The sequence below is a fragment of the Vulpes lagopus genome, chromosome 1 (genome assembly GCF_018345385.1).
Source record: "Vulpes lagopus strain Blue_001 chromosome 1, ASM1834538v1, whole genome shotgun sequence".
NCBI lineage: Eukaryota > Metazoa > Chordata > Mammalia > Carnivora > Canidae > Vulpes > Vulpes lagopus.
In genome coordinates this window covers 23,481,467-23,506,269 of record NC_054824.1, presented here as the reverse complement: position 1 = coordinate 23,506,269, position 24,803 = coordinate 23,481,467, and positions in this window count along the sequence as shown.

Here is a 24,803-nt window from a genome sequence, read left to right as displayed (position 1 = left end):
GCTGCCTAAACCAGTAAAAGTAGCCTCTGACAGTAAATGCTTGGATCTGGTCCAGATACCAATTGGATAAAAAATAGTACTGGTGGCTGTGGGGGAAATAGTAAATTGTGCAATATGAAATTTCCCAAAATTAAAAATGGAAACTCATACTCTATTGCTGACAAACTGGCAAGGAATGCTTTTTCCACCGGCTCTTAGATTTGATGCCTTGCTTTATTCTAATTTTGGTTGTGCCTTTTATTTTGGCGAGAGAAGGGAATAGAGACCAAATCAGCCTTGTTGGTGGGCAGCTTTAAGGTGGGAGGTAGAATATGAGATTGTCATCCTCTTTGAAGGGCTTCTATATACTCTACTTCCTCTGTCATCCCTACGGAACATTGCCCACTTAGCTGCCACCTTTCTGCTAGTCTTATTTTGCTTCTTGCTTAGCCTATTCTTCCACTCCCAGTGTGGTTCTTCTCTGCTGCATTTTTATCACTTTTCCTCCTCCCCTCTCCCACTCCCAGGAGCACCACCTTGGTAATGCAACATACAGTCTGTAGCATGTAGATGTAAGTACTCCATGGTCATCCAGATCCTTTCACTCCTGAAATTACATGCAACCTCTTAACATTAGCACCAGCTGAGGCATTCTGAAGTCCTGGGTTCTAACTTCTACTCTGTAGCTTCCTATACAGCTCATTTAACTTTGATGAACCTGTTTCTTCATTGATAAAACGATGATTGTAACTTTACTTGGGTAGTCACGAAAGATTCGATAACAAGTGTGACAGTAACCAGCAAAATGTCTTGAGCACCAAGAGGGCTTGATTAAATATATTTTTCTCAGCTCTGGGGCCCACATGAAACTTGATTCAGACCAAAAGAGAGCATGTGCCAGCTGAAGAAGAGTGTGAACCAGTTATCAGGACAGGACCAAGGATAAGGAAGGATGGGACACAGGATTAAAAACAAAAGAGCACCAGTCACACGTGCAAACACAATTTGGTGATTTTCTGGAGGTCAGAATAGTGATGGAGCTATTTCTACCTTGAATCTTTTAATTTTTTTGCTTAATTATATTTTTTCACTTGCAAGAAATAGAGACCTATTCAAGGCAATGCAAGGAAAAGGTGTGGGGGAAGTTATTTTCAGAAACGTATAAACTTAATTTGAAACTAGAATTTCAAAGCTGTTAATAGTCTTGGGGTCAGTCTCTCAAGGGCTGTGTGGTCTTTGCTCTTCTTTAAGTATCTCTGTTCCATTCTCCTCACTACTGACCAAATTTCTCTGCAACTTGGGAAATTCTGATGTCCTTTCAGCCCTGCTAGCAGAAGTTTCCTTAAATAATTTGTCCCTGGATTCATTGCATCAATAGTTACCACTTGCCAAGTGGCAAAATCTCAGCTCTGTCACTTCTCAAAGGTATGTATGGCTTATTTAGTTCCTGTATTAGTCAGGGTTCTCCAGTGAATCTGAACCAATTGGAGATATATATCTATATCTATTTCTATATATCTATATCTATATATATCTCAGAGGAGATTTATTCTAGGAGTTGACTCACCTGGTTCTGGAAGCTAAGAGGCTTACAATCTATTGTCTGTGAGTTGGAAAACTGAAAAGCCAGTGATATAATTCAGTTAACATACAAAGGTCTAAGGACCAGGAGCTCTGATGTCTGAGGGCAGGAGAAGATGGTTTTTCCAGTTCCAGGGACAGAGTAAATTCCTCTTTCCTCCACCTTTTTGTTCTATCCAGGCCCTCAAGGAACTGGATAGTGTCCCTGCCCATTGGGAAAGCCGATCTTCTTTACTCAGTCTACTGATTCAAATGCTAACCTCTTTCAGAAACATCCTCACAGACACATCCAGAAATGATGCTTTAACCAGCTACCTGGGCATCCCTCAGCCCAGTTAAGTTGATACATAAAATTAACCATCATAATGTCTTGCTCTGCCCTCTGGCTGCCACTTTAGCCATCACTGAGGCATTGCAGTGGCATGCCCAAGCTGCTCCACAGTGGAGCTGACCAGCTCCCAACCCCTATGTATCCCAAGACATCTACTTACTCATCTGTGTGCTGCTTTCTCCCAGCAAAATGCCTTCTTCTTCTAGTCTCCTCTGGTCTAGGCAATTTGGAGATAGGTTCGGACCATGGCAAACAATGCTGCTATTTCAGTTGTATTAAGTATCTTCCTCCAGAGAGGGAAAGAAAGGAGATTGTGAATGAGAGCCTCACACTGTACCTTGAGCCACTCTTTAATCCTGGTACCCAAGCTCTCGTGTCTTCTTCCAGCCCACCTACTGGATTTCTCCTTTGCTTACAAATTGTTTTCTCCCCACTAAAGGATTCCAAGATTGCTGCCCACGGTATAGCCTCCATTATTTTCCATCTGTCCTCCCTCGGCTGGTCAGACATGCTTGAGCAGGTGCAACCCCAGCAAAACTGGGGGATGTTGTATGATGCTTATTGAAGGGTCCTTGTGCATTCTGTGAACCGGGAGAGGGTCTCTGAAGCTCCTTCTACCTCACACCCAGCCCATTTGAGTCTGAGCTTGGAGCCCAGCCAAGATACCCCCTTAGGCTAATAATTTCTGTTCCTAATAATTTCAGGAGTCGATGTTGCCCTTTTAAAGATTTTGACTCTTCCTCAGGATACCTTTATGAACCTTTTTAGCTTAAGCTCCTATTGCCTATTTTCTTGTCTGTGAGGTCTTTCTTAGATCAAATTTGTGAGAAAAGAAATCTGATTGGTCTAATTTATCTTTTAGCACAGGTCGATGGTCAGGCAACAGATTGGCTGCTATGGGCCAGGGGCCTACCAAGTTGGTAGGGAGGGTGGATGGAGAGAAGGGAAAGGTGTCATGAAGAACAAATCCTGGTCACCAAGGCCTCTCCCCTTTAGCAGCCTATGTGTGTAGATAATTCCTTCTTTATATGTGCTGTTGGTGGGCAAATACAGTGATCAACATGTCAAATACATTTATATTTTTCAAATGAGCCGTTTGTGTGAAATATCATCTTGGAACCCACCACCCCCCACCCCCACATTAGAACTTTCAACTCTGGTCTGTTTTATCTTTTTTATTTCCTTCTCAGGGTGTGAAAAGTAATGTAGAGGAGAAGAGTGTTTGGGGGACATCCTGTGCTGTCATCTAAGTCTGTTTTTGTCACTTAGACAATCCCCATGTAGATTTAAGTGCCATAAAATTTCACACAGATAAGTAATGATTCACAGCTTCAGAAGAATACTGCTGTGTCCTTTTATGCTGCCTTTCATAATAAGACTTCAACTGCTCTTAAACACTAACTAAATCTCATTAACATTATCTCCAGCACGTTAATAGGAAAAACAGGTCTGTAGAACAGTGACATTTTATGATTAAAAACACATTTATTCAAATGGTTGAATTGCCTCCATTTGAATATTGCCCACTGCTTCCATAATAATAGCAGAAGTTTTTCACAGATGCTTTTTAATAGGTAACCTCTGCTATATCTCTACTAACAGTATAAAACCTTGAATAACAAGCCTTGATTTGATATGTGCTAATTGCTTATCAGAAATTACTCAGTTGTAGCCTATCACTGCTGAAATTACTTCCAAAGAGAAAAATTGGCAATTTTGGTAGGTGCGTTAATGCCACCAGGCCACTAGCATCACATTTAGTATTCCAAAATTGTAACTGTCATGGGCTGAGTCCAAAGAGGAAGGTACAGAGAGAATCTGGACCCAAATGTATAATCAAATGCAATAAAATTGCTGTATTCTGTTACTGGTTTATTTAAAATCATGAACATATCAAAGCAGTTGCTTTCTTTAGCTGAGTAGACACACTCTTATTCTGTTGTAAAAAAAATATCAGATAATTAAAATCTTACTAAAAGTTTTGTGGAGTGGGGTGTGTGTGTGTGTGTGTGTGTGTGTATGTGTGTGTGTGATAATGCGTTGCTTTTGATCTCAGGTAAATGAGGCTACATTTTATATCCAACTCTGTGGTGTAATAGTGCCATATTTTGTCTTGAACAAGGCTCAAAATGTTTTATAGTACTTAGGGTTGAAATACTGGGGAACACCAGGTGGATGGTAGTTTAATGATTGAGAGGGTAGAGCCAGCAAAATAAGTGCATGAATTTCTCAAAACTCCAGTGCAACCGGAACAGTTGGGCTGGGCAGAGAGGTGCCAGGACTGCCACTTACACAGATGCCCCCCTGTGGGCTGGGAGGTATAGGAAAAACACAGCCCTCTCTTGGCTCAAATAGAGGTACAGAGCTGGGATGGATGGCATTGGAAACGAAGCACACAAAGGCAAAGGACAGGGTTAGGTAAAATGAAACATTGGCTCACTGTGATAAGGAAAGTGGGTTGGAATGATTTACATTTGCCTTCTTGGCCACCGTTCTTATTAATATCTGTTTGGCTTGTGTTACTGGAGAGGGCCCTGCTAGGACGGGACTCTGAGGATATGGTCTCTGACTCTCTGACAGCTCCATTTTTCTCTCTGTTGTTCTCATACTCAAGCAAGTGCTCTATGAAGGGAAAGGTGGTCATCAAAGGCTTTGGGCTCACACGGTCCTTACTGTTCAACATTTCTTGGCAGGGGCAACAATACTTTCTCTTCTAGAATCCATATATCAAGCCTTTATACAGCCCTCCTGGGTCATGTGCCTATGCCATGGACCCATCATTTAGGAAAGGGAAATTAAAAAACCATGATTGGCACATTCCCATCTTGAAAGAAAGAGTGGGTGTTGGGCAGACAAAAACAGCCAGTGCCCACTACAGTTTCCTTGAGGTGCTTTTCTTGAGCTGGGATGTGTCTAATTCTGATAGGAGCTAAATTTTTGTGAAAGGCCTGGAAGAGGAGTGGCTCTGACTTTATGCAGACAGACAGTCCAGGTGTGGCTTTGCCTTCAGTCTGCTTATGTCCAACCTATTCCCTTGTGCCTATTCTTTTCTGATGTTCATAATGTCACACCCACTCTGTGGATGGTACTCCTAAAGTGTGCTGATGCGGATGTAGCAGAGGATCTGAAGTGCTAGACATAAATGTTTGCACTTAATTTCTTCATCAGTAGGGAAATGTTGATAATTTCTGAGCCTGGCGTGAAATGCCTGGATTTTTCACTTTGGGGAGCTCAATCAGGAAGAGCATACAGGACAGATTAACAGCAGAGACAGGTGGCAAGGAAATGAGGTAGGAAACTCTAAGAGTAGTCTAGGTGGGAGGGGACAGGCCTGAATGAAGATGGGGAAGAGGGAGGGGATAGAACGAATGGTAGTTTGGGAGGCCAACTCTCGGTTTTTGGAAACTGATTTGACTTTGGGTAGCAACAGAGAGGGAGGTAAATTTTAAAAACAGTGTTATTTCTCAAGTTTGGAAATTGAGAAGGAAGAGGAAGGAGATTTGCATTCAATGTATAGCAAGCAGGCGATTAGAAATGTGGGTCTAGGATTCAGGACAGGGGTCAGAGCTGGAAAGAAAGAGGATCATACGGTTACAGCTGAAATGATAGGAATATGGAGATTATATCCAAAAGACTATGGGTAAATAAAAGGACAGCAAATGACAGCCACTCATTCCAGAGACCCAGGAGAGTCACCCTTGATCTCTCCCTCCCCATCTTCCAGACAGTCTGTCTTCAAAATTTATTTTGTATCTCTGCTTCTCTCTCCACCTTTAGTCAAGTTATGGACTCTCCTCTGCCTGGGCTTTGCAGATACAATGGCTCCGAAACATTCTCTTTGCTTCCACTTGTGCCTACCTCCAGTCTCTCTTCACATGGCAGTAATGATTTTCTTAAATGTGAATTGTATCATGTTACCCTGCTGTTCACAACCCCTTAATGGCCTCCTGCTGAGGTTAGAGTGCAATTCAAGCGTCGTGTCATGGTCCACAGCACCTTGCACAACCTGGCCCTCGCCCCTCTCCTGACTTGGTATCATTCTCTCCTCTGTTCACCACCTTCCATTGTACTCATCTTTTAGCTTCTCAAACATATCAAGCTCTCCACCAGTTCTGTTCTAAACTCCTTCACCAGTCCTAGTCCTATCAAAGCCCCTCACCTTCCATCTCTCAGCTCTCTTCCCACTCCCTCAATCCTCCCAAGAACACAGTGGGTTGTTGTTTTTGTTGTTGTTTTTACTGCATGAAGAGTCATATTTCAACAACACAGCCCTCCGTGGCCACCCTGTTCTCCCACCCAGCACTGCAGCTGAGGAGCTGAGTTGGAACAACGTGAATATTCAGAAACCTCCTTAGAGGCCGAGGGATAGAGAACCCTTAGGCCTGACCCATTACATAATGCCTATAAAAATCACCATACTTTCCCCTCTTAAAATGTGCTCTAGTTTTAAAGAATATAAAGCTAAAAATGAAATTTGTTTTAAAAAACAGGGTCTAACAGGATTCTTTACTTGACTAAAGGATCCATTTTGAAGTTTCTTAAAATGTGGATTTTTTTTCTAATATAGTTAAAGCTTATAATTTAATTTTCCACACTTCAGTCCACACAAGTTTCAAGGTACCACAATTGCAGAAGATAAAACGTGCTTGTATTATTCTATGTCACAGGTGGTGAAAATGAGTCACAAGGGCTTGCCGAGAATGACAAAGACCCCGTAATAGAGTCAAGGTTAGCAACCAGAGAACTATTGGCATCGAATCTTTGCTCAAATCAAAGAATAATTCCATCTCAACAATACTTTCCTCTTAAAATATAGATTAAACTCCTGCTATTGTTTTCCAATAGCCACAGTGGACTTGAGTATAAAAAATCTTGGTGATTTTTTGTATAGCACTGGGTAGGGGATTCCCAGATACTGGTTATTTCATTCCTTAGAACCTTCTCAGCCAATGCTACTGGTTTGTTGAGCTGCCTGCACTGAGGCTGTTTTTTAATATACACTTGTGTTTTATCCAGTGAGCGATCAATCAGGCAGAGAGACAGTGCTGGGACAGTTAACTTACATCTTAGTGTAATTTCAAAATGTGAATAACAAGTTCTTTTTTTAAATAAAAAAGGAAATGAAATTAAAAACAAGACTTCAATTTAATCTGGGAGACTTGAAATGGCAAGCTTGCCCCCTGTCAATTTTGTTCTGGTTCACCAAATCTTAACTATCACAGCAGCAGGGCAAATGAAGGAGACAGTGCCACTCAGCCCTTGAACCTCCTTGCATTTGTGGGTAATCTGGACTCTGGTGTTATTTTTAAGGGTTTTTATGTTCAGAGATTTCTGCTTGTGTTAACAAAGTTTTTATAGATATAGACCTATTTGATGCTAACCAGAAAGCGTATGATTGCCACAGAGGTAATTTACAGGAAAAAAAAAATCCAAATTCTTAGATATTTATGTGAGTATACACAACTAAAACTAAGAACTGGGAAGAACCCTGTCTATACACAGCATCCTTATATTTTATTTGGGTGTAAAAATTGAAGTTAGTCCTTGCTCAAAAACATTCTAACATTAAGACAGGCTAACCAGCTTGATTGTTCCTTTCACCTTGTCTATCCTCCTGTGTGCACCAGGACAAGGGTGATAAATCCTACTTAGGGAACTGTTGTAAAGGAAATTGAAGGCCATGTAAATCCAGGGCTTATATTAACTGCCAAGAGCTTAGGAGCCAACAGTCAGTACCTACCTAAAAGCCTACACATTCTGCATCATTCTCAAAAACTAGAAGGGAAGAATGCCAAATCATACTCTTTCAGCACATAGAAATCATACATTGGTCCTAAAAATGTTTTTAGTACTACCATGGGAAAATAAAATGGTTTTTGACCAAAACATTCAGTTTTGCCTTCAAAAACCTTAAATAATTCCCAATGGAAACACATATTTTCCTCAGAATTTCACATCCTGGGGTTGGGGTAGGAACAATAATAATTACTGTTATTTGAAGTAAACACTAGACCAGTTATCATATATATTATTTACTTAATCTTTACAGCAACTCCACAAAGTAGGCTTTATTATCTCTTTTCTACAGATGAATAAACTCAGAGGGGTTAAATATGCCCAGTGTCAAGCAGCTAGCAAGTGGCCAGCTCAATATTCAAATCCTAGCTTCTATTTCACACTACTTCTCTTGGAAATGGAGTTCCAGTCTTGTGGCAAGAAAAATTGCATTGCTTTTATTTTTTACCTTCATAGCCCAAATCTATATCTTTATTTAGTAGTCTTCATTGAAAAGGGAGACTAAGAAAAATGGTCCACTCTGGCATTTGACTTTACCATAAAAACAACCATCTTACATGCCCATGCTATTTTGTTGACATTCAGTAACATTTTCCCTTGACTTGGTCTTTCTTCTTACCTCCTGTGGCCTCATTTGAACTTATAGAAACTGGTTCTATCCTGTCCTTCCCCCCCTCACTCGGTATGCCATCTACAAAAGGTATAGCTGACTTATATCCCTATATGCACATTGGATTATTTATAATGAATGAATTTTTATATTAAATTTTTACTAAATTGTAACGTACTTATTGTAAAGGGCACAAATCACAAGTTCACATCTTAACAAATTTTCACAAAGTGAGCACTCCCGTATAACCAGTACCTATATCTGGAAATATAATAGTGCCAAACTAATGATATCTTAAATGCTGAAACATTCCTATTTCAAAGTTTATATACATAATTTTTTTTGTAAAGGTAAGAATGCATTTGAAATGTGTTTTCTTATGCCCCACTTTGTGTCTTACGCATTCTGATTTTCATACCTTGTGTTTTCTTAAACCCATGATGCATTTAAAGGGACCCCGTGTTGAACAGTAGAAGCACCAAGATAGGAACACCTCCCTCATTCCAACCCTGCATCAGAACTCAGCACCATACAATCCTTGAACTACTTTCTCTGGTTATTAAATTAAACCCTGTCTTTTTACAATAAACATCTAGTAAAGACATTTCTGTTTTCAATTTTTAAAATTTTCTTATCTTCAAGAAGCAACTCTTCTATGAGACCTTTTCTTTTTTGTTTACCAGTTGGTTCTAGTTTCATATTCAAAGGAGAAGGAAGTTCCCAGTAAGAGCTGATATTATATATATTTAATATGGTATACATATATGTATATATAATATTCCATGTATACATATATAGCTGACACTTGAATAATGCTAAAGTTAGGGATATCAACCTGCTGTACAATAAAAAAATCCATGTATAACTGTTGACTTCCCAGAAACCTAACATATAAATAGCCTACTGTTGACTGAAAATCTTTTGGATGACATAAACAGTTGATTAACACATATTTTGTATGTTATGTGTATTCTAGATTGTATTTTTACACAAAAGTAAGCTAGAGAAAAGGTTATTAAGAAAAGCATAAGGAAAATACATTTACAGGAGTGCAGTCCAAAAAATCCACATATAAGTGACACACAGCTCAAAGCTATGTTATTCAATGGTCAACTGTGTGTGTGTGTGTGTGTGTGTGTGTGTATATATATATATCACATTTTCATTATCCATTTATCTGCCAATGGAGACTCAGGCTGTTTCCAAATCTTGGCTGTAGTAAATAATGCTACAATGGACATGGAAGGGCAGATATCTCTTCCAGATTTTATTTCCTTCAGATGCATACCCAGAAGTAGAATTGCTGGATTATATGAGAATTCCATTTTTAATTTTAATTTTTTTGAGAAGCTTTCATACTATTTTTCATTGGAGTTACTCATTTTACATTCCCATTAACAGTGCAGAAGTGTTCCCTGCACTTGTTATTTTTTGTCCCTGGTGGTTTTCATGCTCTTCAAAGTCTATGAACTGCTTCAATATTGGGTCATCCCCCACCATACGATAATTGTGGGAAAGCAAAATTATAAAATCATTAAGACATAATGACATAATTTTTTCATGGGAAGAGGATGCAGGCCATGATTAGGTGATTTGGGCTTTGCCGTCCAGTGATATAGTCATGAAGCCAGAGGGAGAAGAGACTGGTCTGAAGCTGGCCAGTTTAGAGTTCTATATACTACTTCTGTTCTGTATCTCCAATTTAAAATCCAATTATAGGGGCACCTGGGTGGCTCAGTGGTTGAGCGTCTGCCTTTGGTTCAGGTCGTGATCCCAGGATCCTGGGATCAAGTCCCACATTAGGCTCCCTGCATGGAGCCTGCTTCACTCTCTGGCTATGTCTCTGCCTTTCTCTGTGTGTCTCTCATGAATAAATAAATAAAACCTTTTTAAAAAAAAAATCCAATTATGTTGTGTTTAGAGTTACCTTTTTTGCCCTAGAGTTATTTTGTGCAGAAAGCAAAATTTTAGGAAGTATGGACATGAGGAAAAAAATTTAATATTTTAGTTTATTTCTTTAACATCTTTTTTGGTTTTGTATATGTTATCTTGTACATAATTATCACTATTTGTATGTAATTTTGTATCCTGCTTAAGATGTGTTTCTTTAAAATCATACTATGGTAGGCTTGGTTTTACAGTAACATTAAGCTCTTAGTGAAAGTAGTTTCATGTTGAAACCAAGTTTATCAATGTTATAAAAGCTGCAGTGGTTGCTAAGAGAAACTGATATTTTGTTCCCATAGGAACTGTTGTTTTAAAATCTAGAATCTCTAGATTCGAAGGATAGAAAATTTAATTGGGATGGGAAATATTTTACCCTTCCTGGAAAAAATGTGACAATTACCATCCTCTTATTGAAAACCATGGTTATGTGGTTGCAGTCTCCTGAATAGGTGAAATGTTCTAGGTGGGTATTTCTCTTTCAGTTTTCCTTGTGTTGATGGTGATGCATGGTGATCACGATAGGAGAGTACGGGAAATGAAACTAACTGCTGGTCAGCCCCTCCTAGAGCAGAAAAGTTGTTAGAAAAAGCAAACCTGCACCTTGTGTTTGATAATCCCTAAGATGGTATTTAGGTTTCCCATGAGAGAAGAGAGCAAAGGGAAGGATTTTTTATACCAAGCTGCTCTATAGCATTTAGGCACCCACATAAATTTGCGTCCAGGCATTGGCTCTTCATTTTAAGTAAAAGATAATGATTTTGAGTGAGCCGACAAAAAATTCTACCTAATTGTGCTCAGAAGCCAAGGATGAGCATGAGATGGGATTGAGAACAACTGTTGTTTGTACACTCAGGGGCACAGTCCCTGGAAGGGCACTGTTCCCCGAACCCCACTCTGAGCAGCTCTTGTGTGCATTGCCACGGGCAGTGGATTAACAGCCTTACCTTCCCTGAGTTCTCCATTGCTCTCCTGATGTCCCCTGCGTCTTGCAAAGAAACTACTTACACTCCCGTGGTTGTCTCAGAATCTGCTTCAGGCAGATTTGTATGTCTACAAACTGAGACATACTAAAAAAGCCCAAAGAAAGATTATGACAATAAAATCTGCTGAATGGTATTGCGAGGTAGAATTATCACTGGAGCAGATGCATACAAGTACATTTATTTAGTTAGTCCTCGTGGTGGATGCTATGTTGTGGGTCCCCACTCCCCTCCCCATTAAAGACTTATTACCCCAGCTTTTGGGAGTGCTGTTGGCAGACAGCTCTCACTGGTTGTTACTGCTTCAGGATTAGTTTTGGCTGAAGTTGGCTGCTTCCCTCAAAGTGACACCTCCTTCCTGGGTTGACATCCACCCAATGACAGGTCCAAGTGGGAGTAAAAGGTCCAGCTCTCTCAACTCATTTGGAAGGCTCTGAAGGATCGCCTCATTTTCAGAACTCCCTGCCAGTTCAGGTAAGGCATTCTATAGAGACAGCACCAAGGCTTGACTTCTCCCTCTGCCCAACCCTTTTCCTTCCCATTCCTCCGGTTCCCAGGAACGCTCCCTAAGAAAACTCCCACCTGCTAATCTCCATCTCAGATTCATTTCCTTGGAAACCCAACCTAGGATGGAATTGATGAGCACCTACTAGGTGCTAGACAGTATTCTGTGGGATACGGTGAAGACCCAATAAACGTTCTGCCTTTACATTTGATTTGGAAGGAGTTCACATTCTAAAGCAGGGTGAGTCAACATTTTCTGTAAAGGGCCAGATAGTAAATATTTTAGGCTTTGTGGGTCAGATGGTCTCAGTCACAGCTACTCAGCCCTGCTGCTGTACCATAAAAACAGCCTTAGAAATATATAAATGAATGGGCAGAGCTGTTTACCACTAAAACTTCATTTACAAAATAAGAGGTTGGTTTGATTTGGCCCATGGGCTGTAATTTGCTGACCCTGTTCTAGAGAGAAGGAAATAAGGAAACCAATAACTAAATAAGAAAACCTCAGACAGTATTAGTGCCATAAAAGAAATGAATTAGGGTGATAAAGAAACACTGTTATTTACTTGTAAATTTAAACTATTTTTTATAGTAATATATTCACATGTTTTAAAAACCAAAAGGATTGAAAAAGTATTCATTTGCAAGTATATGCCCTAGTCCACTTTGATCCCCAATAGAATAATTTTATTTATTTACTTTTGTGTTTCTTTTCAATATAAGCAATTATAAATACATAGCCTTATCTCTCCTTTCATGCAAAGATTAGCATGTAATACATCTTGTTTTGCACCTCACTCTTACTCACTTAATATGTCCTGGAGGTCACATACAGATCATCTCCATTTGTTTTTCTATATCTGAGTACTATTTCTAGTATGCATATGATAGCTTATATGATCACTTCTCTATTGTATTAGGGTTCTCCAGAGAAACAAAATCTAAAACCAATAGTGTGCTTGTGTGTGTGTGTGTGCGTGTGTGTGCGTGTGTGTGTGTGTGTGTGTAGGAATTGGCTCTTGTGATTATGGAGGCTGACAAAGTCCCAAGATCTGCAGAGTAAGTTGGCAAGCTGCAGACTCAGGAGAGCTGATGATGTAGATCCAATCTGAGGGCTGGCAGGCTTGAGACCCAGAAAGAGCAAATATTTCAGTTCAAAGGCAGGAAAAAGCTGATTGTCTCTTATTGCATGGAGGGGAGAGAGGAGAAGGGATGGCTTTTTTGCTCTGTTCAGGTCTTCAACTAACTGAATGAGACCCACCCACAACAGAGAGGGCAATCTGCTTTACTCAGTCTACCAATTCAAGTGTTAATCTTATCCAAAAACACCCTCACTGAAACACTCAGGATAATGTTTGATCAAACATCTGGGCACCCTTATGGCCCAGTCAAACTGACACATAAAATTAACCATCATATGCGCTTGAGTTGTTTCCAAATTTTTGCTATTACTGAAATGATACTGCAGTGAATGACCCTGTATATGTATTGTTTCATAAGTGTGCAAGTGTCTCTATCTGTAGGATGAAGTCTCAGAAGTAAGATTACTCGGTCTAAGCATATAACTTTGATGGGAATTGCCATGTTGCTATCTATGTGATTTATTCTAAGTTGCAGTCCCACTAGCATATATAACTGATTGTTTTCCCACAGCCCTAGTAACAATTATATTATCAAACTTTGAGAGATTTTGACCAATTTCAAGTAGTAACATCATATAGCTTTAATCTGAATTACTCTGTGTGAGGTTGCACATCTTTTTTTTTCAAGGTTTTATTATTTTTTAAGCTTTTTAAAAATTATTATTAGAGAGAGAAGGAGGGAGAGAGAGAATTAAGCAGGTTTCATGCTGGGAGCCAACACAGGTCTTAATCCCACAACTTTGGCTCCTGAACTGAGCCAAAATCAAGAGTCAGTTGCTTAACTGACTGAGCCACCCAGGTGACCCTCAAGATTTTATTTTTTAAATCTCTATGTCCAACATGGGGCTCAAACTCAAAATCCTGAGATCAAAAGCCACACACTTCACCAACTGAGCTAACCAGGCCCACCCCCCGCACATCTTTCTGTATGTTTAAGAACCATTTGTATTGCTTTCTTTATGAATTTTATGTTCATGTCCTTTGTGCAGTTTCTATTGGGCTTTTCTTAATTTGTTAAGACTCATTGTACTTTAAAGGGCTTGACCCACTATGATTTAGGTTGCAAACATTTTCTTAGTTTTTGTCACCTGTATTTTTGCTACTGTTGCTTTTGTATCGGTTTATATCAATCTTTTCTTTTCAGCTTCTGGATTTGAAGCCTGAATAGAAAGACCTTTGTGGGATACTAAAACTGGGGTGCTCAGGGCTGTTAAGTACACCTCAAATGCTTGCTTGTATGCTGGGGAAATTTTGTGGAAGGACTGGGTGCTATGGAAAACCAGAATGTAGACAACTCAATCTAAATGAGAAAGAACACTAAAAATAGCTTTGATCCACTGTAAACATTAAAAGTAAAGGAAAACAAATAATATCAGAGAATCACAGGTAGTAAAAGTAATTATATCGATTCCAGACCTAAGAAATATAATCCTTGGGGGGGGGTGGAAATTAGGGTTCATAATAATTTCTCCAACTGAACTAGGATGATGTGTTTTGATAAATACAGCTTGCCTAATTTAAAATTGATTTTAAAATCTTGCTGTTTCATCTTCATAAATTGAAAAGCAGGTTTGCTTATACTGGTAGCCTTTTATGGTACTTGAATAGTGGTCTGACTACTTTTAGAAATGAATAATGGATTAAAAGTACACTTTGCAGCTTACATTAGTTACTTTTGTAATGCAAAATAGAAGCATGATAATGTACTATTCAGCATGCTTTAATATGATTTATACATACACTACACAGCATAAGTAATTCATTATGCCCTTCACAGTGCATTTCCTGGGTACAGAAGCTCATGTTTACCAGTATTTCATTTCATAATCAGGTGGTCTAATGGAAGGAATCTGGGACTATGAGTGAGGATTCCACACTCCACTTGTCCCTTGACTCATTCAATGACTTCAGGCAATACTCTTCTGGCTTTGGACTCGGTTGCTTATAAAAGTGAATGGGGTGCATATAACACCTTATGGATCCAGCTCAGAAGAAGGGACTGTGGACTAGTAACTAGCCTGCAAAGGGCTTTGAAGTCTGGAATTAAATAGGCTTCATGGTGTAATTACTATTTTTTCAGGAATTATTCTACTTGGGAAATAACACTCTACAATGGTCATTTAATAAGGCAACAGTTCATTTCTCTGTATTTGGGAAAAAATCATCTATTGCTTCATAAATAGCACCTTGTCTCACACTGTGTTTTTCTATTTGCAAAGTGTGGATTTACCGAATAGCATAGGTGATAGCCTTCGAGATCAGCTGCCTTTAAAGCCAACTGCATTCCATTTTTAGAATGAACATGTACAGATTTGATTGAAGCTTGTGAATTCGAAGTGGGGGAGTGGTTCTAAGAGGCAGACCTTCCCCTAACATTTGTGGGGCCTGGGGCAAGAGTACAAATGGAGGCCCACATACCATATGTTTAAATATTTAAATGGTATAGATCAAGCTAACAGACTGTTAAATAAAATATGTTCTATCCTCTTTCCTCAACAAATATATCTTCATAATGACCTGGAAGGCCAGGTTTGAATTTTAGATTTCTCTGAAGGTCCCAGAAAACTTATAAATCACATTTCCCTTTCTTTCCCCCCTGTTGCCTGGTATTAGTATGATAGCATCCAGTAACACTCTCCAGACCAGATTTTGAACACACATGTCCTAAAGGTATGTTTTAAACTCTGTACCTGTTTATGATATGCAAATCATGTTTCTTTTTTGATAATGTTGATGACTGTCTCTGTGAAAATGGAAATCCATTAAAATAACTGAAACCTCTGAAATAGTGAGATTTGCGCATATGAAAAATGCTTTGACACAATTTGATTCTTTTGCCATTCTGGATTTTAACCTGATCTATTTAAATTCTGCTGGGAATATAAGTTCGCATCAAACGTCCACTGTAAATTGTAGGATGAGTAAAATATGCAGGTTTTGCATACAAACTTATTTTTTTGCCTGACACATAAACTGTTATTGTAGATTCAGGGCATCTTATTGGTCAAATAGCTCTAATAATGAGAATGATATAATAGAAAAATTTATATCCTTAGAGAATGCACCTTAAGCAGTTTTATTTTATAGCTGATATTTTTATTTTTGCTTGGGTATACGATTCTTGTTTATCAAGACTCCACTTTCTTTGTTAAAATGTAAAATGCATGTTGGGCAAATGCTCCAGGGCAATTTGCATAAAAAGTGATGACAAAGAGCAATTAGTACTTCATTATTATGCAGTGAAATGCTACTTTGCTCAAAAGTGACTGTAGTTCTCCCCCCCCCAACCCCCTTATAAATCTGGTACAGCATTGTTCTAAAAATAGTACTTAAGAAACCTCTGTTTGTAAATCAGTGTCTTTGACTTTCTGCTAGAAATCCAGGGGGAAAAAATGCAAGCACTAAATAAAGTTATTACCCCAGATCTTTATAATGAAAAACAAGCACCAGAATTCTGTTAGATAAGACAGGTCAGAAGATTTTAGTGTCTCATCAAATTAGTTCCATATCTTACTTTACCCCTTGGGATTGGCTTTCAAAGCAGGCTCAGATCATACATTGATAGCAACGTCCCCTTCCCCCAACACACACACTGTCTCCCATGCACACTCAGAAACAGGGTCATGCCACACACGGCTACACTGCAGAGAACAAACAGTCCCAAGGTATCTCTAGTTAGGAAGGCTTGATTTTTGAGTACAGATTTCATTACCATGAAATTCCTTTAGGGCAAAAAAAGAATTGCATCAAAGAAGCAGTGTGGGGAGGCAGACTTTGTAAATGTTCGCCCCATCACCTGTATTACCAGGCTCTGCCTGTCTTTAATTTGCCAGGAAATGCTCGTGTTCTTTCTCATGTTGGGCCAACATATTATCTAAAACTCTATAAGTCAGAATGCACCAGCACTCTATGTGTGTGTGTGTGTGTGTGTGTGTGTGTGTGTGAGAGAGAGAGAGAGAGAGAGAGAGAGAATCTGGTAATTGCATACTCTGAAATCTTTAACCTTTGGAAAATGACCTCATGAGGCTGGAGATGGACATGGATTATAATATTTCTCTTTGGAAGTCCCAAAGCAGGCTTGAGGAGGAGGGGGGAGAAAGGGGTAGAGGTGGGAGGTTGGTAGACACTGCCTCATTTTCAGCTCTCCCTCTCCCTGACCCTCTGTAGCCCAGACCAGACCAATGCAACTCCCAGGACCACAGCCCTAACTGGCATGGCCCCAGGACGGCTGACCTCACCTGCTTTGCTTGCGTCCTCAGGGGGCTGCTAATCCTAGGAGGCTGGGGTGAGCCTCATCGCCTGCAACTCAGGCTCAGGGGTTCAGGACTGTGGTGGCAGGTCTCTGAGAAAGAAGGGGTCGGATAGACACTTGGGTACATTGCTTTATAAGTACAGGTAACTTGTGCAGCCGAATGGCCTCCACCCAGATTTTATTTACTCTCTCCTTTGTTGCTGTTCTTCTCAGGCCATCAGTGAAAAGACAGTAGGGTCACATAGCTCATACCATTTCAAGGATTAGTTGTCTAACTGGAGGTAATGTATGATCATTTTATACACTGCCACAGATTCATTATTCATACAATTTTCTATTAATTTTTAATGCATCCAAGTTCCTAGTTATTTAACATACAATGCAATTGGCCAGACGTCTTCATAAAGCTATGAAAAGTGGCTCTGAGGTGCTCTTCCAGAGCATCCCAATCTATTAACCACCTGACGAGGCAGTATTGCTCTTAGCCATGGGCAAGACCCCTGCCTTGGATTCCTACACCTCAGAAGTCCCTGTGATTTGGATGGCATTTCTTTCTTTTTTTTTCTTCACAGTACAAAACGTTTTATTTGAAAATACTCAGTTGAATTTGGAAGAACAATAATCTACTTGACTCAAGAAAAACAGAGACTAACAATGTTTTGAAAAAGTTACTCTCAATAAATACAATGTCACCAAGATCAACTATTAATCTAGGTTTCTTTGGATAAATCGGTCATGTAGATACTAATTTAAGAGCCAAATTATAAATTGGGTATAAAGCTAATCAGCCCACTGGCCAAAATTGAATCTACAACTTTTTTTCATTTGTTTTTATCTAAGTTCGATTTGCCAACATATAGTATAACAAACACCCAGTGCTCATCCCATCAAGTGCCCTCCTCAGTGTCCATCATCCAGTTACCCCAACCTCCCGCCCACCTCCCCTCCCCCAACCCTTTGTTTCTCAGAGTTAGGAGTCTCTTATGGTTTGTCTCCCTCTCTAATTTTTCACTTGGTTCCCCTCCTTTCCCTTATAATCCCTTTCACTATTTCTTATATACCCAGTATGAGTAAAACCATATGAAGATTGTCCTTCTCCAATTGACTTATTTCACTCAGCATCATACCCTCCATTTCCATCCATGTCTAAGCAAATGGTGGCTATTCGTCCTTTCTGATGGCTCAGTAATATTCCCTTGTATATATAGACCACATGTTGGATGGCATTTCTTGAAGTCCTCAACTGCAAAGCTATTTGGGTTTGTGTGTCCAAGCCAGATGCTGTTCCTCCCCTTTAGGGCACCATGCTACTCTCTAGCTAGCCTGTAAGGTTGACCAGATATCTAGAGGAGTTCCAGAACTTGTATTTACATATTGTTTTAGAGCCAAAGTGGGGCCCAACTCAGGTGAGCAGCTTGGTCAGCATATGTTCCTGCTGACACTGGCCAGCAAGTTATTTATTTTGTAATATTGCATGACATTGGATCTATAGAATGGTGCTGACATACTGATTTGGGGTAACTCTCATTCACAGGGGATGAAGAAGACATGAACGTTCATACTGAGGAATAAATAAATGCCCATTATTCCAAATCATCATCAGCAAGTTGCTATACCTCACATGAGTCCATTTTCCAATAAAATTGCTGATATACACGTGCGACCTACAAAATACAGTTGCTTAGGGTTCATGCTCTCCAGCATTAGCCATATCCTGAGGAACCACTGTAAGCTCTTGAACAAGGGCCAGTGTAGACTGAGTATTTGGAAAGGTGCTGGAGAAGAAAGGAAAAGAGCTGTGGCATTCATAAGGCTGAGAGGAGCCACTATAGAGAAGCAAAAGTACCCTAGATTGAGTACTTCCCTTCCTGTAAGAGTTTCCTAGCTCTAAATGTTTGGGATTCTAATGTAGGGCTGAGGCAATAAAGGCCTCTGTGTGATGCTGCTGGAGCCTGCAGTAGAAAGAAGTGAAGAAATATTTTAACGTAATGCCAGTGCTGGTAAAAATGATAGCTCATGTGTAACTGTGTGTCAGGTGTCATTCTGAGCACTTGACACACATGGCCTTATTCAGTCCTCACGTTCATCTTTATTATTCACATTCTCCAGATGAGGAAACAGAATTAGAGAAAGTTGAATAACTGGCCAAGGTTAAATGCTATTAACATTGGCAAATTGGGTAGAGGAGTTGCTGAAGACGTGGGAGGAATCGCAGGTGTCTCCAGGTGTTCAAGGCTGGAGGGCAGGGAACACAATTTGGATGGTTTTGTGGTGAGTTTGCTTGCTTTGTTTTGTTTTCTCATTGGTTATGGTGGTGAGGGCATTGAGATGATGAGTGTCTAGTAGCTCTGATAGCGAGTCGCCTGAGTGAGATATCCTGGAGAGATTTGGAAATACCATCTCCGCCCCCACCCCTACCTGCCCAGAGATCAAATGAGAGGTTGGGCTGGAGGCTGTGGATCTGGGCTCATCAAAGATGGGAGGTGCAGGTATGGGAGCGGTAGAGGCGACCAACTTCCAGGAGTGTGGGTAGACTTTCTTAAGAGAACCAGCTTGGGAGGGAGAGCTCAGTGGGCAAGACTCCAGCATCAACTCAGCAACTAAAATCCCCAGCCACTTTTGAAGAGCTGTTCTATTATATAGTTTGGTCAGCAGCTCAGCTCCATATTTTCACCCACCAGAACGTTCAGATCAATACTCCCAGTCCTCATGATTTACTGAACCTGAATTTCTCTAACTGCTCCATTAACTCTTTGGAAAGGTTTCTCCTTCTGTTAGCACTGGATCATGATTTTCCATAAAATTTGCCCTTGAGCAAGCATTCTCATTATTCTCACTAGGGAAATTGTCTCCCCCCCCACCCCCCATCACTCTCCATCCTTCTTCACTTTCTTTAGAGCTTTGTTTCACGAACCTGCATTTTGCCTGCTAATTAGTGTTTTTGAATATATACTTGCTATTGAGCTTGGAACCTATGGGGTTTTTCTCATGCCAGTTTGTGAGGTCCAAATTCTTTGTGTCAGTTCCTATTCCCCTAACTTGGTTATTAATTTAGGATCTTGCCATTTCTATGTGCAGTAGAGACATTCGGGTGCTAACGGGCTTGGCGCCGTGGCCCTGGTCTCTGTGTACCCAGTCCTCTGCTCATGGTCATGGGAGCGTTTCCCTGCATACTGGGCACACAGGGGGCTGGTGGCCAGGCAGCCCATAATAAAAGGTGAATTCACTCACAATTGCCCCTTTGTTCCAGGGAATATTTTGTTCCTCTGATCCTGAGCTTCAGCATCATGAAAAAGCATTTGTCAAGCCCCTAATTACCAGAGTGCTGCACTAAGCACTCCATAAAGAGTTTCACTGCCATGGTAGGGCCAAGGGTGATGGAGCCAGGCCTGGATGTAGAAGGAAATTGCTATGGTTCTAGCCCTCAGGCAGAGAGTCTTGCAATTTGACAGAAAAAAAGGATGTCTTTCCAGGTATACCCAGTAAGGATGGGGGCATGGAAACAGTGGTACATGTGGTAGTAGTGATGGTATAGACAGATACCCCCAGAAAAGAGGAAGGGTGAGCAAGCTGTTTTTTCCTCAGGAAGCCTGAAGGGTGAGCTCCTAAGAGGAAGTTACAACATCAGCAAGTGGCACCCTCTTCAACAGTTTGCCAGGGAGGAGAGAAAAGTCAAAGTCTCTACAAATTCAGCATTTAGCAAAGTGTCAGCATAGAATTCTTACCTATTGAAGCCAATAATCTAGCTTGGAATGACACAAACAAATAAGAACATAACACATAACCACATAAAAGGCATAAATAAATAAAGAAGTAGACGCGCATGAAGGGCAAGAGTTGTTTTGTGTATGGAAGAGTAGGCGTGCAGAAGCCCCACAAGAGTATGGGGGGTGGGGGGGCTTAGATTAAATGGGTTAGTCCATAAAGTGCTTAGAGGAGTCATGGGTGAGTCCTTAGTGAGTGCTATATATGAGCCTGTTGAATGAATGAGTGAATGAATGAATGAATGAATGAATGAGTGAATCAAGTTCAACTTTGGAAAGCTGGAGAAATATCAAGGTGAGTGGGTTTTTCCCTCTTCCCACACCCAGTTGGCCGGTCCAGCCCTGGATTCACAGTTCAGGCTTAGAGGAGGTTCAGCTGCACAGAATGTCCCAGAAGGGCTGACCCAGACCATCTTGATGATGGACATGATTCATCTCCGGGTATGTGCCCCTGTGTAATGTGGCACACTATAACACAAATAATTCTCTTAGGACAATTCCTGAGGGCAGAGAAAGGGAGAGGGCACTCCCATTTTGTTTGCTTTGCTCCAGACCCTGGAGCAGGATGTTTTGGCTCTCTGAATTCCTAACCTGGACCCTTTCAGTGTGTGGTTTCTCTGGCATCTGTGTTCTTTTCATACTGTGGCCACAGGAGGGTGGTTTTAATGCCCCTCAGGAGCTATTTGGATCAGATTTCTGGATTGGGCAGCCTTGAAATACTTTCTGCATTGTGTTAGAAAACATTCCCCAGGCAACAGGAGTGTAGGGAATCACTATTGACTACTCAGTGGCCAATGATAGATGATTTCCAGGTCCACAAACTCTCCTCTGATGGGTAGAGCTCCACTGGGATTCACAGGAATCCCTGAAGTTCAACTTCTGACACCTAGAAAAACAAGGTCATCTTCTTCTGGGATCACAGAGTTGGGGGGATCCTGTTTAGCCATGTGGTCAACACTCTACAAATGTTGATCAAGTTCATTGAGCGGTTTATCTCTGCCCTCAGACAAACATGAGTTTTTGTAAAGAGTAGAGGTGTGTGGGGTGTGTGTGGGGTTTATCACAGGGAGATTTCTGCACAGATTTTCTAATTCCTCCTTCTGTGTCTTGTTGGATACCACAGCCCCTTCTCTCTCCACAGCTCCAAGCCATATAGGTAACTTTCCTGGCTTAACATTCACCTCTTTAAAGTTTTTCCTGATTAAGTCAAACATAGTCTCATGACTTTTGTATTTTTTTTAATTTAAAAATTTGGTTAATACCTTTTTAGGTATTTTGAAATTTCCTATGTATTGTGTAGTATGAGGTTTATCACACAATAAGCATGCAATTAATGAATGTGACTTAATTAGTAATATACCCAGTAAACATTATTGATAACACTAGTGAGCCAGAAGACTAACCAAATAATTTTGTGAACCAAACTGTGTTATCCAAGGAATGACAGGGAAAGGGAAAAAGACTAACTCCGTCAGTTCTCTTTAGCAGCAGATGTGTGGAAAGTGGTATATTCATATAGCATTTGCCTAGAAATAGATGTTGGTAGGGAGATCACAATGATTTTGTAGAAAAATACTATCGCATCTGCTAAATTCTTTCTTTCAACACTCCTCTCACTTTCTAAGATGTAATACGTATCCTTTTTAAACTTTCAATTACCTGAAATGAAGCTTCATGCCCAGGGTATAAGGGCATCTGCTAACAATGATTGCTCGAGAATAAATGTGAGTTAAGAAAATGTGCTGGTAAGGCACCTTCATGAACGGCCAGTGTTTGTGGATCTTTGGGTGGAATGGTGCTCAGAGGACAGAACCTGTGTCCTAATCGTACCTGAAGTACCAGCATCCAATCCAATGCTTTGCTCAGAGATGTGCATGGAATAAATGAATGGATATTTTAATTAGCTTGGGTATCATGTGTTTAGTGCCTATGAGTGTGACATATAGAGCAGGATCTCATGTATTTGTTTGTTTATTTATTTATTTATTTTTAAAAGATTTTATTTATTTACTCATGAGACACACACACACACACACACACACACACAGAGAGAAAGAGAGAGAGAGGCACAGGCACAGGCAGAGGGAGAAGCAGGCTCCATGCAGGGAGGCTGACGCGGGACTCGATCCCGGGTCTCCAGGATCATGCCCTAGGCCGAAGGCAGTGCTAAATTGCTGAGCCATCAGGGCTGCCCCAAGATGCCATTTATAACATAAGAGAATGATTAAGCCAGAATGAATTTTGTGCTGTTATTTTTAAAAAACGACATAATTTAGCCGTATAAGTGGTAACAATTTTAAATTTGTATGATTGAGTTTTTTTTGTAGAAATAATAGAACAATAATAGTACCAGCATATATGTGTGTGTGTGTTAGGCACTGCTTTTTAATTGAAATGATTTTAACAGTAACCCTATGAGTAAATATTCTCATTTTATAAATGGGGAAGCTGAAGCATGGAGAAGTTGTGATTTTTTCTAGAGCTAAGTGTCAGAGGTGTGATCCAAAGCCAGGCAATCTAGCTCAAGAATCCAAGCTATTAGCCAGTAATTTATATGGCCTCTCAATAAGGATGAGAATCTATCCATACCAAGTACAGATAAAGACTAATTTCATACCCAGGCATTAAATAAATGTTTGTCTATCAATTATGTACAATATGCAGGTGACAAGTTGGAAAGGAGTAGGGACACCCAAAGTACTTGTTAAAGTCATTTAAAAAACCTGAAGAACATCAAAAAGAGAAAGGAATAATGGTTGTTTCTAATCTGCCAAATTATTAATGTAGGACAGTGTACATTTTTTTTTCCTAGTTGAAGATAAAAATCCTAGGAAATAGACAAAGAGGAATTGAGCATCCAGGAGGAGCTTAAGTGCTGATCTGCCCAGGAGATAATAACCTGGACACATTGTCTGTTATGGGTGGACTAAAATCATAGAATACAACCTTTAAATTAACCAGGAAGTTAATACATCTTCTTCAACTGATAAATTTCTGAGCTAATGTGATCAGCAAGATGGGAAAAAGAGACCATTAGAACTACCATTTACACATATCATTAGGTCAGAGAGAATGTCCTTCCTTCGAACGTACAAGAAAAACAGTTTTGATTTTATTTATTTATTTTTTTTTTCAGTTTTGATTTAAAAAAAAAAAAACCCAACAACAAGATGTTTTGCAATATATTTCAGTAAGTTTTATAAAAATGTCCTAAGGAATAAATATCTATAAAAGTTTGAGGAAAACCTAGAAGGATTTCATCCTGCATAATTGTGTGTAGGTAAGTTTTAACACATCCTATCACATATTCTAGACGGTACTTTTTATCTTTTAATTCTTCAAGTTGTTTCTGATAATACCTTTTAATTTCAGTTTAATAGCCATAAGCCTTTTTGAAATAATAATACCGTCAGCTCGCAGGTATATGGGTTAAAGGGGATGTCAAGTTTGACAAAAAAAAAAAAAAATCCTTTCCACTGGGCTAAGGCCGAGACCTCACTTTTGGAATTAAATAACTGAGACAGGAGATTCAGGTCTGTGGTTTTAGGAGTCAGTGGTGTAGTGTGTTGTTGGACTTGGCTGGGGGTGCAGGGTACTGTCTGGGGCTTTCCTGCATTTGACCACAGTTTCTCCTGTTGGTCCTGTTAGTAAGATACCTGTTTATTTTGGCTATGTCCCCGCCCCTACAGTGTGCCATTGAAATGACAGGAATTACTGTTAGGAAAAGCAACTTTTCTTCATGGAAGTCCCTATTAGTCATTTATTTCATTGACACATTTAAAAAACAAACAAACAAATAAACCTGTAATGGTAGTTCTGATCTGGTCAGATAGATGCTTTCCTTGCAGCTTCAGCACTGAGGTGCTCTTTCCCCCTCCCCGCCACCAGCTGCTGGGAGGGACCCCTTCCAGAAATTG